The sequence below is a fragment of the Pezoporus flaviventris genome, unplaced genomic scaffold (assembly GCF_033815535.1).
Source record: "Pezoporus flaviventris isolate CSIRO_AGI_PZ_B2104156 unplaced genomic scaffold, CSIRO_AGI_Pfla_v1 ptg000036l, whole genome shotgun sequence".
Lineage (NCBI taxonomy): Eukaryota > Metazoa > Chordata > Aves > Psittaciformes > Psittacidae > Pezoporus > Pezoporus flaviventris.
In genome coordinates, this window is record NW_026892584.1 from 7,914,718 (window position 1) to 7,933,414 (window position 18,697).

General features: G+C 37.4%; 1 long non-coding RNA gene across 1 annotated transcript in view; it reads right to left on the reverse strand.

Moving 5' to 3' along the window:
* Positions 1–18,417, reverse strand: part of LOC133274728 (uncharacterized) — an 85,196-nt gene extending 66,779 nt beyond the window's left edge. The window contains exon 1 of the long non-coding RNA XR_009745216.1: positions 18,374–18,417. This is a non-coding gene — a long non-coding RNA (uncharacterized LOC133274728). The remainder of the gene's footprint in view (positions 1–18,373) is intronic.
* Positions 18,418–18,697: the final 280 nt, after the last annotated feature.

An 18,697-nucleotide genomic window follows, 5' to 3' on the forward strand; every position in this document is an offset into this window, starting at 1 on the left:
GGGGACAGGGGAATGGAGCAATCCTCATTAAAATCTGACAAACATAGCAAGACAAAGCTTCCAGTTGCACTTTGCTTTCACTAAAGGTACAAAATTCTATTGTCCATCTTTCCAAAACTTTCTTCATAATACAATACATTTTTGTTAGCTGCTCCTACATTATAATAAATATTTTGCAAAGACTTTAGAAAATTACTTTTTATCATTTTTATTACAGTTATTACTAAATTATAAATACTAATAGTTCAAATCCTGTTTCACCACAAATACCTGCAAAAGACTTTATCACCATTTGAAATGCTACAAACCAAACGCCAGTCGAACAGTCAAGCAGCCTGTTTTCCAAAATTAAGACAGAGCATAAGCAGATAATAAGTTGTTTAGAAAGCAAAACAACCAGATACAGAATAAGTTGGCCAAATTTTAAAATTCCAAGATGTTAACAGTTTGTTGTTTGTTTTTTTTTTTTTAAACTGAGTTTTAAGTATCTATAATTTTTCATTTTTATTTCTGCATGTTTAGGTATTTTATATATTCATTTCTTTACATGTCTTTATGCAGAAACATGTCACATTTATATGTATAAACACTATGTGTATAAAAAGAATAATTCATATCATGGTTATATAGAAAGATGCAGCACCCAAACTCCTTCTGATCACATGAATTGATTAATATCAGTAGAAGTAAGAGAATGAAGACCATTATAATGAGATCCCTAATTCCAGTAAAATACAATACTGACACAGTAATCTAACAACTGTAACATTTATAAAGGCACCAAGGAGCCAGTCTGCATGAAATCAGATTTGAACACGTCATCTACACAAAAAAATTAAGTCAATACAGCAGGTTTTACAGAACTAGGATAGCCCTATCTAGATAAAACAGGGATGAAACAGAGGTGCCTTGAAGATACCAATGCATTGAAGCCAAATATCACTTTTTTGAGCACCATTAGGCAAGCACAAAGAGACACTGTAAGCAGGATATGCTTAACTGAATAGTATAATGCAATTTTCATTGCTTAAACACATATAAAATACAGTAAGGATTTAACAAGCTATAAAGCCAGGTGTTACAGCTAACCATCCCAATAAGTCAGCTGCACAGTGTTCCCAGTTCAGGCAGGCAATGATCTGCCTCTGAGCTCCCTAGAAGGCCTTCTGAGCCTGCCTGAGTTGCCACCTTTTACCAGCTCCATCAACACAGACTCTGCCCCTGCTTTGTGACACCCCTTTTCCTTTTAGGATTCTACACTTTTCCATGCTGGCTTTTTTTCTCTAATGACCCTGTCATGAGTCTGCCCATGTTTTATACCTTTCTTTTCTCTTTAGAAATTTTTATCACAGGTCTTCTTTAGCACCTATAGTCTAGATTAAGCATCTATGCTCCATTAGAGCTGGGCCCTGAATCCGTGGTGTGCAGGGAATTTCACAAACACACACACACACACACACACAAACACAGAATCTTACAGCAAGAGCTGCTGGCAGGGCACTACACATCTCTGACAAATCCACGTCTCCAGTATAAAATGGTCTAGAATTTTGCAGGGATCTAGATGTCAACACTGTGACATCAGCTTCTTGCTATACGCAGCAGCTTTCATGATAGCATTTTTAGTACAGTTGTGTTCAGGGATTACAGTGAAGTGACACAATGATGTAATCTTCAACTTCTAAACTAGCTTCCTTCACCAGCCTGGAGCACACTGCCATTGTACTCCGCAGTTTCCTTTGAGACTTCATGAGTTATTAAGCAAAGCCAAATAACTCATTTATAATAGCACATTATACAAAAAAAATCAAGATGTTCACCTGGATCTCACTGGGGAGAGCAGTGTCATGTGATAGATTTACACCATCTTCAGGAACTTTTTTTTTCCTAATTGAAAAAGGGAGGATTTTCATGTAACTAAGCTATCTATGAAATTTAAGCAAGGAGTCAAAAATCCATCCTACATTATTGCACAAACTCAGTGTAATGAAGTAATTTACTCACAAGTCCATCCACAGTTAGTACCATAGAATCACAAAATGTTTAGGGTTGGAAGAGACCTTAAAGAAAGATCATCTAGTTGCAACCCCCCTGCCACGGGATCAATATATTACTGTCTAGATGTCAAACTGAGGACAGACTGGACAGACTTAGCTTCTCTGTGCTAATACTTCCCCTTTCAAAACACATACTCTGAAGTATGGTACCTTAATATTTCTTTAACACTTACAGATTCTCAGGTAGAATGTATTGGCATTATGTAAGTCAAAGTATTAATCTATTATTACCTATTTAACACCTTGTTAAACATTACTTAACCCACTACCATAAACCAAATACATCCCCATTAAGTTAAATATTGCTAATGCACTATTGTTTAAATTAAGCACTATTCTAAGCAGCAGTAAATGTCATTCACTGTCATTAGGGTAAATTGGTTCCCTGGGCAACATACCAGGAGCACAGGTGTCCTGATTACGTGGGTCCTCATTAAATACAGTACACTATTTCTTCAAAAATGGAACTCAAGCTGATTGTGACAAGAAAAAAAAACCAAACAAAACAAAACACCCCCCCCCAAAAAAAAAACAACCCATACAATAACAACAAAAAGAAAAAGCCACAAAGAGAAAAACAAAGAAAAAACAAAACAAACCCCCAAAACTGACAACCCTCCACTGTTTCTTTTTGCAACAAGGGAGGATGCACAAACAACTACCAGAACATACACATGCTCATCTCCCTACAGTATTTACAGATCTCTTTGCAGAGCAATGTTTGCCAATTGTGTCATGGTTTTGTCACAGGCCCCGAACACAGAAGAATCTCTACCCAGATAGGGATCTATGCGAGGACAAGAAACTATTGAAGCCAGGCATCCTCCTGCAGAGAGCTCTTTATGTGACTGAAACCTTGAAGCAGATAAGGCTCCACACAGATGGAAGTACTGCTCCTATAGCAAATTGCGGAACTAGAGCTTGAGATGATAATCGCTTTCTATTCATCAAGGATTGTGTCTTCTGTAAAGACCCTAGTATCCCTCAGGGGGCTAAATAATAACGTGTACTGTATCTCACATACCTGAAGCATTACAGATCAGCTGTACTACACACATTCATGTTCTTATTGCATTTTTCAGTTACTAATGTGACCAAATAGCCTAAAGTGTAGTAGCTTAATAACCATGAAAACCCCCCATAGATTTAAAAACATGTGCTACTTTTCTTTCCTTTTTAAAAGAAACCCAGGCTTTGAAATGGTAACTTCAGTATTTTTATTTCTGTTCAGTGAGGGATTCGTGCATTGGAAGAGTTAAGAAGTGACAGTAGTTCTGAGAATCAAATGAACTGCTCCTGTTAGTAACTACTTTATGGAACTGAAGGACAGCTGGTGATCCTTGCCTTGGGGTTAGCAATCCGATATCTATTTCGAAGGGTTTTTTTCTTCACAATATGAACCCCATACATCATTTACATAATGCAACACACTTGCATTCTTCTGCTGGGCCTCAGAATTTAGATTAGTAACAGAAATATGAGTTACATTGGTTAAACAATATAGATATCATCCATTAAAATATTAGTTTTACTCATTGTCCCAGTGCAACCTAGACCATTTTCAGCCTGGAGAGGTAGCTCCTTCCACACAGCTCTTTCTAATAAAGTCTAATATGTAGACTGAATGACATCAAGAGGTTTATTGATTATACTTCTATTGGTAATGAAAACCAAAGCAATTCATTCTGTGGAACCTAGAGCAAAGCACAAATATTATGACTTTAAAATGTGACTGTGCAATAAACATTAAAGATTTGTATGTTAAGAAGCAACTAAGACACTGAAATTAAAAAAGGGATCATACAAAGAATGAAAGCATCCCATAGGTGTAAACTCACTAGCTGTAACAGCGTGCACACATGTAAAGAAGAGCAGCTTGGGAGAACTATGCTCCTTCATTAGCCATTACTGAGGCCCTCAAAGCAGCATCATATGCTAAGATGTCAAAATGATGCTCTCCTTCCCCCATCATTCCTCTTAACTAGCAAAGCAAATAATCAGGCAACAAATTTATGATAAAAATATAGTAAATCTTACACAAACGTTTACCTGTAAGCTTTTATATGCATAAGAGATACAAGGAGGATTCTGAAGGTGACTGCTATGAGTAAGTTTGGTTGAAGAGCATTATACTTGGAAAGCAGGCAAGTCATTCTACTTAACTCTCAGCACTGCTTGAGCTCTGCCAAATGCATGCAGCAAAACCACAGAAAAATTGAAAAATTGCCTGTTTTTGAATTTTAAGCTTGAAAATCATTGTGTCTTTATGAAAAGATTTGCTAAGAGACTCATGAACAACACACACACGATTTTAGGTATGTCAAGCCTGAGTAGTAAGTGACAAGAGGATGCTACTATAGAAAATCTTACACATTTTGCCAACGTCTTAACATGCAGGTAGCTAGATGTTGGAGGGAGCTCCATCTCCTCAGATACTGGGAAATTCTGCTGTCAATTGTAATATATTGTTAATGGAATCTAGCATTGCCAAACACAAACAGAAAGCTTAAGCCAAATCATGAAACTGAACTAGAAATTGTGAATTTTAAATATACTCAATATGTATGTCTTCCCACTGACTCTCATTTTTAAGATTCCATCACATTCACATTACCACTTTGAGATGTTCATGGGCAACAACAAAAAAGGAAAAAAAGGGAGAGAAACAGAAGGGGGGGGGGAAGAAAACTTCTTGCCTCCAGAGTTAAAGGAGATGAAGAAAAGTAGTAAGTGAAGTAGTAGCAGCTGACAGAAGAGCCTGTTCTCCCCAGATGAGTCCTTTAGACTATTTAGTTCACTACTAAGCGAACACTATGTTTGTAGCGCCTCCAAGAGTGCAATTGCAGTTCACAGAGCTACATGGGAAATAGTTTGCTGCACTAACAGCATACACAATAGGCCAGGCCAGAACCATTCATACAGTATTCCAGTCACAGTTTAGCAAAGCAAGCTCAGTGCTGCATTAATTTCACAGCCGTGGATACTTGAAGTTTTTTAAAGTTAAAATTAATTTTAGCTAAGAGATGCTATATATAAAGAGTATAGCACATTCTATTAATTTCTTACAATGTCAATTCCTTATGTAATTTGGAACAGTCCCTTTTTTCTTCATCTTTGCATTCATCTCTCTGATCACAGGAAATGATGTGTTATTTTTTGTTAATTTCATTTAGGGTTTGTTTCTTTTTTTTTTTTAAATTAGATATATGTGAAACAAGATAAAGCTAAACTATGAGTGCTGTTTGCAGGCACAAAACTAACAAAACATAGCACAAGTGTATAAGACAGCTGTTGAAATCTAGTAAGAACTTACAAAGTTCCCTATGTACTGAAGTCACCCACTACTATGGAAGGTGCTTACAAGCAGAGATGTGATTGGAATTTTGACGCTTTGCATAAAAAAATTGAGAGGTTTAGTGCAAACCAGAATCTGCGGCTTATATCTTCAAAACATCCTAGAAGTTTAGTGCTGATGCAGCTTCTCCCTACAGCAGAAATAACAGTAGTATTGATAAAATATGACATTATTTATTTACCAAGTAGAAATCTTAATATAAATGCAGAGATAGCCTACAACTTAAAGTAGCATTTTACACTCAGATTTCTAGAAACAAATTCATGTGAGAAACTGCCAAAAAAAAGTCACAGAAATTATTGTACCTGGTTAAACTACTTCTAACTTAACCAAATAAGAAATAGTAGCTACATAATAGACAGACCATATAACTTGAAAACAAAGGACTGGAAGAACAGAAATGAGCAAAGGACACAAAGATAAACACAGAAAGGTCATTTCTATAAATGAGGAGGAAAAAAAAAAAACCAAACCCCAATACCCTCTTTCTCAGTAATATCATATTAGTGGCTCCTCCCATGATGGGCTTTAGCAACAATGCAGCCACTTGGAATATATTCAGCCACGACTTTTTCAGACAAACAAAAGAAGTGGAAGAGAAAAAAGAGGAGACACACACAATAGAATGCCACGTGGCATGAGAGCATCTATCCCTTCCACTGCTAAATGCTGATGACTTTTGTATTTGTGCTTATGGGCAGGAAATCCTAGCTTATTTGCCAAGGAGCATATCATACTGTGATTATGGAAGGAGGTGATACCCATCTGCCTTATTCCCATAACAACTCAGGCTACTTTCAGAAAATACATGGAAGAGTTCAAAAAGACTACATTGTGTGAACACAGTTCTATTGGAATGCAATCAGTATGCCTATTTACTGTGAGAACACTCAAATTATTTCCATACCTGGTGTTTGTTTGTTTGTTGGGGGGGGTTTGTTGTGATCATCCCATTTCCCTGCTCCCTCCCCCCAGATGTACTGTATCCCTGTGTTGCCTGCTGCTCTGAAGAGGTGCAGAATTTCTGACCTCAGTGCATTTTTTACTTGATAATGGATTGGTATGCACTAAAAACCTACCGCATCTCACCAGGTGATAAAAATTGCTCCAAACAGTTGAAAAGCTAGCACTTACAAATACTTGATTATGGAATGTATTTCTAATCTTAACAATCCTTCAGAACAGCGTAAGTTTTTCTGAACCTGGACAACCATTGAAACTGCTGCAGTGGCATCCTCCTGCAACATGGCATCAGTAACAGTGGTCTGAGTTCTTACATACAAGAGCCCCCTGTTCCAGAACAGGGGCAGAACAAGACTCCAACAAATAGCAAAGTACAGGCTTACTTTTCTCAAGAAAAAGAATGTGGCTGAATTTGACCATAGGTCTACAAAAGTGCCAGGAATTACACCCACCTCCAAATGCTGAACATCTAGTCCCAACTCCCCTTTCAAATGAACTGGGACAGGGCAGGCTTGTGGTTGGAACATACTGCATTTATGGCTCACCCCAATTCTCACAAAAGAAAGCAGTTCTCTATCCTGTGGTGCAGTCAGGGGTGGCACTAGGAGAATGGCTGAGCCATAAATCAGTCCCCTCCTCCTTCCTTGTGCCAAACTCTCTGCACAGCAGAGAAGAGAAACTGAACCCTGTTCCTTTGATATTCTAGAGGGCCTACATCCTAATTCATTAGTCAAAGATGTCTTTTTGCCTTTCCCTGGCCCTTACCCAACACCATGCATGCTTTGAAACCTCTCATTTACTCACTCATTCACAGACCAACTTTGCTCATAGCTTTGTACAACACTCCAGATGAGCTAGAACGGTTACCTGGGAATCAAACAGTATGCATGACACAGGAAATTTATGATTGGAAAATAAATATATAAATAGATAATTGCTAGGCTGTCAACCAAGACAAACGCCATAAACTATTGTGTTTGCAATATCACACTGCAAGTTTCAGTACTTGAAGTCATACAGTATATACTTTACTGATCGATTTGCATACCATATCGATCTCAAGGGTTGTATAATGCATTTGATTTGGCACTTCTGCATAATTTTCTGATTAAGTTACTTATTTAACCTATTGACCTTTACTGTTAATTAAAGAGCCTACGTAAATGTTGAGCCGTAATCAACTTACACACTACCAAGTGGAATTTACATCTCATGGAATTTACTTACTCTAAGGTTTTACACTGACACTGTGTGGTGCGCAATGGACATTTTCATCCTTTGCAGTTGAAATTTGTGAAGCATCCTAGGAATCTAACTTTCTTCCAACAACTTTCAAATAAAATTCTGACTGGTCATTAAAAAAAAAGTTCACACAACAAATTCCCATGTTGAAAGCATAAAAGAGAAATAGCAAGTTAAATCTGTGTTTAGTTTTCTTATGCAACTGGTCACTTGTAGTAACACCTGTTGAACACTCAAGAATTCAAACTGGGATCAGATGTCTATTGTGTGTAACACGTAGACCTGTGTTATATATACCCAAAAAGAAGTCTCTGCTCTACAGAGCTGGCAGCACGTTACATTCAGCATTGATTCTCACTAACACAGAATCCTAATTTGAGCAAATCAGTTGGTGAACAAAGCAAAACGACACAATATATCACAGTCATTGCATTGCACTACACTCTGTTCATTATTGTTGAGAAAATTTAATTTAGCTTTAGTAATTTATGGCACTTAGGTGATCTTACCAAGTGTAGTATAGTATTTTACTGATTAATTGTAAAGCTAGAGGACATCTCAATAATTCAGTTAAAAAACAAACCACAATGTTTCATGAGTGTGAAAAGTGTTATACTGATAGCTTGGAAAGTCAGCAGTTTGACAACGTACATAAACTAAGTATTTAGAAGCTGACTGCAGTTATAACTTCCTTAAAATCGCATCTCCTCCTGCATATACCCCAACAAAGGAGTTCAGTAATCACTGTGAGCCAAAGAGTATGACAGTGCTATGCCTCTTCAGACAGTTCTTACTCCTCTACAGTGAGCAACTGGGGTTGGGGGGAATAAAAAATCCACCAACTTGCTCAATGAACGATGGCCTCAAGCTAGGCCAGTTTGGTTAAATCCAAAGGACAAGTCAAAAAAGTAACAGGTATAAACATATATAAAACAAGCTAGTGAACTGTAGCCAAGTAGGTTGTACTTCATGCAGACTGAACAAAGCTAAAGGCATTTCCAAACAATTGAAACCAAACCCCCAACCTTTCTATACAACTGCTTCCTTTCCAATACCACTCTACATTGAGTTTACACATAAGAAAGTCTGTTTTCACAATCTTAGTTCCCTTTTCATTATTTAAAGCTCAGAAATCTTTTTCTGACTGGAGATTTTACTTTACTTACCTTGTTTCCATATAGACAGCTGCAATCACAGACCTTTTCTCAAAGCCGATTTTTTTTATCTTATGCCATTAATTAAGTTGCTGAAACACAGACTGAAATCTTTCCTCACTGTACAATGCAACTCTACACTGTTGACCACATGTGCCCCTACATTAAAATCCACAAAGTGAAGCAAATAAAATGGCAGAAGGAGGCTTAACACAGATCAAAGTAATATGTTTTTCCCTGCAATACATGCAAATGAGTCCATCAGCATTTTGCAAACAGGAAGAATCTATTTCTACATTAGATCCAGAAGACCACCAACGCTAGAACATGTTAACTTGCAATACAGACAAGATATTTACTGGCCTTAATTATTACATGCAGATGCAGAGTAGAAATTTGTGGAATTACTTGAGTTTTCTGTATTCTCTTTCTCTCTCTTCCACCTTCAGCTCTACTTCCTACCTGTATGCTTCACTTTGCCATCTTAGTCTCCTTAATTGCACACTTTAACATTATTCCCTAAACTAATTAGAAAGCATTGTTATGTTGGCTCTGTGTAGCTTGTTCAATCCTAGTGCTGAATGACGCTGCTACCAAACTTTCTGCACCAACTGTTTTTTCCTCCATGGGTTCATACATATTTCCCAGTATGTTATGTCTGCTATTGGTAAGAGAGGAAAACACAAAACTACCATTCTTCTATCTTTGTCAATTAAAGATGTGACTGAAATGCAGTGCAGTTCAGATTGAATTAAAGTTACCTGAATGAGGACAATAATAATCATGAGAGGGATTTAAAGATCAGTTACTTTATGAGAAACCTGCAGACCAAATTGAGGTACAAGAGTCATATGGAACACATGCACCCTTCCTATTGGTGGGAACTGCTATGGCAGGAATGTGTTCCAGTGTAATCTAATGAGACTTATCAAAGGGAAATAGTGTCATTTACTCACTAGGGCTAATTTTGATTACATCTTCCCTAAGCTTCACTGGAACAAGTATCAAAGTGAAAACACACATTCCTTCCATTGTCAGTAATGGAGTAGCTCCTGCTGGCTTTTTGCTGGCCACGTAGTAGGCAATAAGAGGTCTCCAAGCCAGTTACCAGAGTATATAAAAAAACTCTACATTTAAAATATTCAGCTTGCTCAACAAAGAATTCACCTTGATTAGTAGAGTGTATTAAATTTCACCTACTTAGCTTTGCAGCTTGATTAGTGAAGTATGTAGCTTAATCAGCACAGCATGCAATTCATGACAACATGTACCACCTTAAACTGAAACTAATGCTAGGACCCAACAGAATCCCCAGTATATGTCTCTAAGGAAAACATGTAGGTCAGGAGATTCAAACAGGCTCCTAGGTCCATAAAAGAACAATTAAAGTCTTCAGTGCCAGCAGCAACCTCGTGGCTTTGTAAGATGTATGATTTAGGCTGTAAAGTTTCAACTGTCCAGTATCTGGGGTAGTCAGGCAACAGACCACTTCTTTCAGTGTTAAACCAAGCAGCGCCCTCATATGTAATAGTGCTCACTGTAACCGCAACATCCTTTTACTTATCCATGGGCAGTACATGGCCAAATCCAACTTTCAGTATTTAATGTTAAGGACACCTGAGATAGTATGCAAATTGTAATGATAATTTACCTCAATTGCTGACATGCTTGCTATCTTCAAATATCTTTCCTAATTCCCCTGGGATAATGAAATCATGTTTTGGAAGGCCAGCGATACTATCAAACTAAACTTAAGAACTAGAAAGGGGTTTGACCCTACACAGTTAGGATCTGGAGGCATTTCAGATATGAACCAAGTCTGGATTTTAAATACTCCTAAATGTAAGATAGTTCAGACACAGTGTTTTGGATTGGACTTTTTGCTGCCCAGAAATTAACTAACATAAATAGGAAGTAACTTCACTTTCAGTAGATTATAACTACATGTTCTGTCCCTAACCTGTGAAGAAATGAAGTTATAGCTGTAGCTTTTTGTAACTATCACTTTACATAGCATTTCCTTGATGACTTTTTCCCCCCCCATGGTTATCCTATATGCTGTGAACATGTGAAATAAACTCAGTGTTATTATTTATGGTACAGATTCTAAGACTGCTGCAGTTAATGGAAACACATGTTGTCTACAGGGGAGTTGTGCAGAGTATGTGGCATTTACCAGAGCATAAATCTTAACAATAGAGGTACCTGTACTAATGTAATTCTTAACTAACATCCTTTCCTTTGGATAATACACATTCACTAAGAAAAAGAAAAATAGTTATGTCTCAAACTCCAGATACTCAGCTGTTTCTCAGCAGACCTGGATGCCATTCCCATCTCAACAAACCTAGAGCTATTAATAGTCTAGGTTTTGGCTTCCACAGCACTTAAAAAAAAAAATAATTATTCAAACTTTGACAACTGTGAGACAAATAAAGTACAGAGACTACTACTTAAAATGCTCTGTGTAAAACAAACCTCCAAACCCCTCAAACCCACCCAGGAAAACAAATAAACAACAAAAAAAACCCCACACAACAGAAGAACTAACAAAATTTAATCTTTTTAATTCCTCAGAAAGGCTCACATTACTAAGGAAAGCAAGTGAATACTAAACAGCATTGAACTTTGATTGTTTACATTTCTACACAGCAAATATAAACACACATATCTCAATATCTCAATCTTTCAATTAAGTAGTTTAGTCAGGTAAGACCAACCAAAAGCTGCACTGTTCACCGATCTTAAACCACATACCTAAACACCCAGTATAGTGATAGAAGTATGCTAGCATCAATTCAGACCCACTTCCCAGTGATGGTGCCAGTAGAAGCAAAGAGGATAAAAGGCTTCACAGTCTGGGAATCAGAATCACAGCAGCCAACCCAAATCCAAAGGTTAATTTTCAGACTGCATCCATTCTATTACAGCTTGCTAGACTGGGATTCATCTTCTATCATGTTTCTGGAAAAAAATTAAAGCTGCATTTAGAAGTCCTGTGTTGCTCCATTAATCACTGTGTTAGGCCCTTCAATATCCTTAAACCATTTTACGCAAACCATTCATAACCCTGTGCCAGCTGGTTGGTACTGTCCCTGTTACTCATTGCTGTACATCTACACAAATACTTTTGTCACATCTTTCAAAAACAGTAGTAGAAATTTTTATATTTCCAAAGTGCGGTCTACTTAGCTTAGTTTGAAAAATGTCATTTTTAGCACCTATATTTTAACTCAAAGTATTTTCTTATTGAACACTAATTGGAGTAGCAAATTAAAATAAATATTGTTTGCTTTCTAAAGCATTCCACTGATCACTTCCTGGTACAGTAAAAGATGTTAAGTTTTCATTCTATGAATTTAAGTAGGAGAACTTGCAGTAAAACTTGAAGTGTATTCAATGTTAGATTGAGTGAATTAGGAAAACACATTAGATATATACTATAGGTCTTTGTGAATTCAAAACACCACTGTCTACATCATTCTAATTCAGAAGACTCAGAACTTTGTAAGTCTAAAAACAGTACTCCAACAAAGCAAAGCAAAACCAGGATGGCCATCTTATTAGCTATGAATATAAATGTGAAGCAGTTTTAACCTGTATTTTTTCACTCAGACCCATTTTACACCATACTCTATTCATATATCCTTCTTCCAAACACACAGCAATGTGACCCACTGAAGAATCCTGCTGTTCTTTTAATTTGGCAGCCAGAGGATTTTACATAAGTTTTGGTTGTTCTGAATGTCAAGCAAAAGATTACCATAAAAAGATCAATGTAACAGCATTATTTGAAGTACACTATTTCCCCTATTTGAAACATTGCCAGTTAGTCTCTATCCATTCCTGAAACTATAGACATTAAAACAGCAAGTATCTTATTAACTTCAGTTGAAGTATAAATATTAACCTGTCAATCACCCCTCTCAATTGTGTACCATAGCTGCAGAACTTCTGTACTGGATTTTAAACAGACAACAGAAAAATCCTTTGAAAGTTAATTTTGGAAGAACAATGCAAGTTTAGCATACATTCTGAACATAAAATTTAACCTGATTATGTTGTAGGCAATATCCTTTTCCTGTAAAATGGTGTCCAAGATGAAGCTTTGGAAAACGTAGCAATTTCAGCAAGTTGCTAGTTGGCATTGCTATTTATATGTCCCCTGGAAATCTGCTGTTCCCCTAAGCAAGGTGAAGATAGCATTTCCATCGGTTATAGCCTAGGACTAGTCAAGAGTTAAGAGGCTATTCTGAACTCCCCTTTTCTGAAAATACTCCCAGGTTGTATTTTGAAGCCCTATCAAGCTATGAAATAATACAATGGCTATTATTGCAACTGGTATAATTTACCAAATCTTTTTACACAGCAGTAAAACAGAAGTCCTGAGTAGGGACACGATGACAGATACCTAACATTACTGAACAATATCTAGTCATGTGACACAGCAGAATAGGAGAGAGAACAGAGCCTGGAAAATACGTTTCCTCTCCCACAGGTACTTCCCATCCTGTTCAAAGAAGTAGCTGCAGTACCACAGAATCCACCATGTGGTGTCTGTTAGCAAATGTTGACTTTTCATGGCAACTGGTGTAGGTACATCTAGATTGTGTATTTAAACATCACAGTTTTGTTTTCATTTCTTGCAAGAAGCATTTGACTGAGGTTAATGTTTTATATCAACAGAGTAAAAATAGCTAATTCTGGGCCCAAAGGTCATACACATCAACACAACTTGAGTTCTGAAGTGCTTTTAACCTTGATTTTTCCTTGTAAGCCAGGTCCTTTAAAATATACAACACATTTAAACCCAATCTCACAAACACAGAGAAAAATAAAAAAACAAAAAAAAACCAAAACCAAACAAAAACAAATAAAAACCAAAACAAAACATTTGTACTGTTTTTTGAAGACTATCACCATCTGACAATCTGAGGGATCCGACTGTATTGGAGACAGTACTTGCCAGGAAATGCATAAGAGAAATACATTTCACTTTACAGAAAGGACTACAAATCAGAAATAACAGCACACAGGAAGGAAATAAAAACAGAAATAGAAACAAAAAACAAAAACCCCACATCTTCCCCATCTGCTTCATTAGATTTTTGGCACCCCAGTTAAGTTCTGACAAGCTAGTATTCCAGGCACAGTAAAATATTGTTGCTCCACTAGGCTGGCTCCAATGTTTAGTCATAAGATCCATACAATAATAACAGAACAGTGGCCTATCTTGACCAACAGTACATTAGTTATTATCTGCAGCACAAACACCTACCACTTTATACTAACATTTTGGCAGTTAATCTAAACATAGCACTTAAAGCTACATCATAATTTTGAGATCTAACTGGGTCATTTTCCTTCCAGCTGGCACCAGTAAAAAGTATTTTATAACAAAAAAGTAAATGAAACTTTTATTTTTTATGAGGGTAGGGTTTTTTTGTTTTTTTTTTTATTTTTATTCTTTAATGGCAGGAGCACAAGTATAATTTTAAGCACACAAGACACATTTTTCAAGGCCTGTTAGCAGTGATGCTAGCTCAGTGAATTACAATAAGATTTATTGTGCAGTGGTGTATGTCTAATTTTCCGTCTACTGCTGGGAGCTTCAGTTGGCGGGAACTAACAGAGACACCCATTATGTACAGCCTGGTTTAAACTGTGGTTTTGGTGCAAACTCTCAGGGACAGGAACTTACTGCACATGCTGGCAAGTGGTCAGGGAGAAAAGTTATGAAAAGAAAAAAAGAAAAAAAATGAACTTTTTAAAAGACTTTTTAAATATTTGGTATCCCATACCTTCTCCAAAATTTTTGTGGCAAAGGGAGAGAGTGGAAAAGGGAAAAGTCACAACAGATTTTCTTGTGAAAATTGTGTCATCTTCAATGGATATAAAACAAGGCAGCTAGTGACTTATTAGAGCAAATTTCACTGCTGACAGGATTCAAAACGAACAGAAGCTCACTGGAACAGAATTCTCGGTACTTACTACTTTACTCCCCCCATCCTTTTTTCCTTTTTTTTTTTTCCTCTCCCCCTAAGTACTGGAAACACTTTTTAAACAACCATCTAGAAATTTCATTCCCTTCCCTTCCTCTACCTTATTCTGGTTTTCTCAAATGTTCCATGTACACTCCAAGCTAGCTGACTTAACATAGTCCATGCAAAGTGAAGGTGGAGAGTGGAAATAACAGAAGGAAGGTATGAGGAGCAAACAGACACAACAAGAAAAAACAAAGTCCTGGAGGGGTAAGAGAGAAGAGCAACTGTGGAACTCAGGGTTGCCAGCAAGTGATACATGCAGGTTAGTGGGGAGGCAGAGAGCACTTGATGTAATGAAAAGGTTAGAAAGAAAAGCTTTAAAATGGGAGTGGGAAAACCAGTATGAATAATGGGGGTGGGTGGGCAATAACAGAGTAAATAACTTAGAGCAGAGCTGGGGTCTGTCTCACTAAGCCACAAAGCACAACAACATTGTTTTAATACACTGAGCACCTTACCACAGAAAGGGGGCTGAAGACAAGCTCCATAATCACATCCCTGCTTCTTAGGGAGCAGCTTATCAGGGAGAGAGAAACTGTATAACACACCATGCTTCTTCTATACCAGAATAAAGAAGAAAAAAAAAAAAAATTGGTTTGCATAGTCTGCTCCACAACTGGCACTCAGAAAAGGCATTTTGCTTTAACAATGCAAATCAAACAAAATGTGAAAAATATACAACCGTCCATAAACCTAATGCTCTTCCTCACTGGTTTGCAAACATTCATATATCCAAACACAGTATTATGCTTCATGTTTACAGTACAGAGTGATGACCTAGAAATAATACTTTTTTCTGTCTTCTGGTTATATTAGGTGTTATTTACTATCCTCACAAAATCTGCTTCAACTATCCAATTTAATGCCATCTTTTCAATTTTCTCAAGGATGCTAGTTTACTATCTATAACAGTGTAGTTCCGTAGCCACACACGGGATGGCACTGTTAAAATAAATCCTCACACACCAAATCTCTCTTCCACTCTTGACTGTGGGCAGCAGATTTAAGGGACAAGTACGTTTTTATTCCCCATAATAGTATTTATCCACCACAAACTGACATCACGTATTTTTATGCCTGGGCACTCAGTTATATTTTTACTTTGTTTCAAGCATGGAAAGCCAGTACCCATAAAACTATTAATGCTATGTTACGATTTTTGGAAAAATTGGCAGAGAGAAGCAAGTGATTAGATGCAGTATTGCAATGGGCACTGTGGTATTTCATCCTCTCTAGAGACTGTAATTTTATGCATGTTTTAAAAAATGTTAAGGAAACAATGTACAGAACATAAGGAACCAATTTTCTTCCTTGAGAAAAACACCAAAACAACAACAACAAATCCACAACAACAAAATAACACCTTTGGGCTATAAGCATTAAAAACACCAGCAAAACAGAATGGGGAATACAGAGGGTAGGCAGTGGTAAGAAACAGCCATTATTTGTTGCTTGCCTCCTCTTTGCAGCCGTATCTCTCTTAACCATCACTCAATTCATTAGTGCTCTATAATAGTATGTCAATAAATTCTATAAATGGACAACAGGACATGAAGACTCCTTTATAACATATTGACTGGCTCCAAACACAGGATACCACAATAGGTGCTTTTTTTGTTGTTATAGAACTGCATAGAGAGAACAAGGTCCAAAAAGACAAAGTACAGCTAGAGCCCACCTAAAGCTAAGTGCCAAAAAGGCAAGCTTTCTTCAGATTTCTGCTATTACACCCTTGCCAAAAATCCCCTTCTGATCTCTAATCAAGCAGTCAGCTCAACATATGCAGGGTAGCAAAAGTGACCCTATACTGTCATCAAGCAAACAACATGGTATTGTACAGCACAGCACTGTTCTATGCCCCAACATAGAAGCATTGCTCCAAAAATAGCATACACCTCTAGGTGATATTTAAAAAGAAAACCCACACACATGCTTTCAAGGAACTTTAGTACAACATACACATTGTGTGGACTGTAGTCTGGAACAGCACATTATATAATACACTGCCAGACAGGCTTCTCAGCACTTCAATTCAAAAGCAAGTACTAGACATAGCACATCCTTGATGCCAGTGCCTTTTTTAGCCAGTAGAAAGGGGTACAGAACTTAGTGTTGTAGAAAATGGTTATTAACATCTGTTCATTGACAGCAGGGAGCTGGAATTGCATAGTCTTTAGGCATAATTTTTACCCAGTCTTGCATAAGAGCTAATGGTAACTGCAGCCCTCTTCTCTTACTTCTCAAGAAGCCTTCACATTATACTTGAGAAACAGACTAACTGCACACTGCTATACTTGCCACTAGCATAAAATAGCACCTCCACATCAATAATAAATCCTTCCAGACAACTGGGTAAGGTCTCTGCTGCCTTCCAGACAGGAAGAAGTTCCAAACCCAAAAAAATTCCCTTGAGATGTCGTCAGAGATCTTTGAGAGATACCGATTTGGTAGAAGACATAGTAAGGAGGGCATAATTATCTCAAGCATCCAATGGACTCTCAGCACACAAACCAAAATAGGCAAGCTCACATAACCTCAAAGGTTGCCGGCATTATTTTCTACAGACTATCACCCACATCCTTAAATATTTCTCTATCGTTTTTTTTTTGGATGGTTCAACACAAGGAGCCAGGAAAACTGCCCTCCCATGACACTGGCACAAGGAAATCCAGCTATGCTTATGGCTCTCTAGACTTTAAAGATCTTGCTCCACATATGTCTTGTCAACTCACCATGACCAAAAGAGACGGAAAAGAAATGGGTGGAGAATGGTGTGCACTAACAAACTAATTTCACAAAACATCCAGCTGGTTAGGGTCAGCATTTTAGGGCAACAGATCTCCTTGAGGAATTCTACTTGAAGTCTTACAGAGATTTTAGCATGCCTGGAATTAGTGACTTGGGCCTTAGTTTCTACTCACAAGAGATCCATCAATATCTGCTGGAAACCGGACAAAAACAAGAACACAAACCACAAACTTTCTTGAAAGTGTTCTTGCTCACATGAACAAAAGAAATTCTTCTTCCAACTAGTATTACATGCATAATTTTTAAGCTTATAAACCAGAAAAAGAAATTTTCAAAAGTCATTTACTCCATCAACCACTGGCCTTTGTGCTGGAAACTCTCCACGTAATGTCAAAGATAAATTTCCCCTGCATTTAATTATGAGTTGCGTTAAACTTCACTACCACAACATATACTGGTAGAAGTACTATTGCCATCATATATAAAGCCAGAGGAGCATGCATTTCTAATAAGAGTAATCAAAGGAACAGGTATCACTCTATTGTGAAAAATGCAAAATAAACCCACCTAATAAACCAGTTTACTGAGGAAAAAAACTCGCAATAACCCAAGGACAGAATATTAAAAGCACCAGCTTACACTACATAAACTGAACAAACACAGGACACAGAGTTCAGAAACAGCAGCGCAAGGTTTTAGCAGTGCTTGTAGTAAAGCCTTCTAGTTGCACGGATGTAAGCCCTCCTTCCACAAGGTCAAAAAGCAGAGTTCTACCTCTTTTATGGAAAACAGGTGCAATACCTTCTTAACATTCTTGCATGTTTGAGACCTTTATGTGGAACAATGGAGTCTTCCAATGAGGGGGATTCTTAGCTAAACAGAGGTTTGAGACACCTGTGGCAACATTTCAGGTCCCTAGGTGTATCTCCTTCCTCACTCACATCCACCTGGTCAGCACACAGATTGAGGGGGTTTTCTCCTTCCTGAAAAGCTGTCAATGTAGTAAGACAAGGACAAATTGGGCTCACTTGTACTTTAATATACTAGGTCTGTAGTGCCATCCCAACACCAAGAAGCAAACCCCACTAATGGCAAGTCAAGCACTGTGCTGCTTGCAATCCCTGCTGATGCAAG